The following is a 2,323-nucleotide window of genomic DNA, read 5'->3' on the forward strand; positions in this document are numbered from 1 at the left end:
CACACACACATATACACTCTATATATATATCTCTCTCTCTCTCTTTCACACACACACTCTCTCTCTCTCTCTCTCTCTCTCTCTCTCTCTCTCTCACACACACACACACACAGACCGACACACACACATCCACGTCTTCTGCGTGCGACGGCGAAGCGCATAACCGCAACATCACGGACACCGGTACACTGATGGTGATGACGTCTCGAAAGGCCAGAGACATAACAACTATCACGCAGAAAGACTAGACTGAGATAGATCTGGATCTACATTGTACTCGTTAAAAATTCTCCCCGCCACGGAAATCGGACTAAGTTCACCAGTTTGCTAGAAAGACGGGAAATCTCAAGAAATTTTTTTCCTTATGTGGGAAAGGAAATCACGTTGTTGTTTTTTCGTACTACCGAGGCAAAGATCCTGACCGTCACAAAACGACGTCCATTTACCGAACCAGTCTTGAGTGTAGGAACTTGATATTGCAGCGTCTGTCGCACGCAGAAGACCAGGGTTCAATTTCCGAGTTTTTATCTAGTATCTCGGTCTTTCTGCCGAGACTGTTGTATTCCTCTCAGCCTCGGGTTGGCCCTTATAATAAAGGCAGGGTTGAAGCTCGCCCCATAAACTGTCCCCGTGGTTTTATGCACCCCGCATAATTGAGCAAAATTTGACCATTTTTAGCATAATTTCTTATTATTTTCCTTTATCAATCTTTGTTAAAATTTACAGAATCGCATAATTTCACATTTTTGGGCTTAGTTTGCACAATTTCAGAGTTTTTCTTGCATAAAACGACGGGGACAGCCTTAAAGACTAAAAATTGTATCGATGGGGGCATAAAACACACCCACGCTTCGCTACCTCAGAATTACGTTCTATCGGCTCAGTACCTAGTTTTGAGAAAGATGGCGTCAAAGATTATGAGTTTCACAACATGTCAAGCTTTTTCAAATGCAATTCTTCGCATATATCGACAAAAACTGCCAATAGTCGTACGGTTTTATTAGAACAGATCATAGAAAATTCTTTGTTGTTGTTGTTTTAGTAAGCGTTTTACGGCACTTGCAACACTATAAGGTCATATAAGTGCCGAAGATTAGAGGTGTTACAAGAGAGTAACAAACACAAAAAGAAGGAGAAGAGATAAGGACGATGGATGTTTGGTAGGAAAAAAGAAGCACCAGAGCACCCGCCGACCACCCACATTAAAAAAAAAATCTCATGGTCTTAATACATGTAACACAAAACGGCCAAAAATGTCAGATAGAACCAGAGAATTTACAGTAATACTATTACTGTAAACCCTCTCTGATAGAACTTTGAGGTTATAGCGACCTCGATACGTCCCGTTCCACACAAGAAGATAAGTCAAGAGGCAGGACCATAAAATTACACCGACCACCTATTAAGAAAGGACCAGAACAACTTCCCAAAGAAAAAAAAAAAAAAAAGAGCCAACCTAGTGGGAATTCGAGCCACAACATTGGTCTAAACCACGGTTTGAATTTATTTGAAAAGATGCCAACAGAGCAAGCAGCGAGACAGTTTGGCGAGCCCAAAACGTTTTTATTTAGTTCTACGTTTAGTGAAAGTTTTACGGCACTTGCAACACATTAAGGTCATATCCGTGCCGAAGATTAGAGGTGCTACAAGGGAGTATCCACCACGTGCAGCACGGAAATCCTCGGGGAATTTCGGCAAAATTTCCAAGTGGTCCTAAACTTATGATGTTGAAGTCTGTATATAACAATATACACGTCTGACGCTTTATTACTAAACTGACACAAGTTACCCGTTTGGATGTGAGTTTTGCCAAGTTTTTGTTTGTTTGTTTTCTTGTTTTGTTTAATGGCGTGGTGTTAAACGCCATTGTTGACACACGTCAGATCATTAAGAGGCGGACATTGACCTTTCTTGTCAGGGACAACCCGGGCTGGGGGCTACAACATCCAGGTGGAGAGACCGAAATACGCGATAAAAATTCTCCCTATTCGGAAATCGAACTCAGAACTCCTGTGTGAGCGACAGTCAAGCGCCTAACCGCTACGACCGGTTTTTCGTGCGCGCGCACACTCGAAAGCAAACACAACTTAAAACACTCCTACAGGCACAGATTAACCCCGCTGTTCATATAAACACAGGAGACACACACACACACACACACACACACACACACACACACACACACACACACACACACACACACACACACACACACACACGCCAGTCATTAAAATGTAATAGGAGTAACCAAAAAGAATAAGGAAAGAAAGTTTATCTTTTATTCCTCCAAAAACTTCATGAGATTAATTCATGTAGAAAATAG

Source organism: Aplysia californica, unplaced genomic scaffold, assembly GCF_000002075.1.
Source record: "Aplysia californica isolate F4 #8 unplaced genomic scaffold, AplCal3.0 scaffold00734, whole genome shotgun sequence".
Classification (NCBI taxonomy): domain Eukaryota; kingdom Metazoa; phylum Mollusca; class Gastropoda; order Aplysiida; family Aplysiidae; genus Aplysia; species Aplysia californica.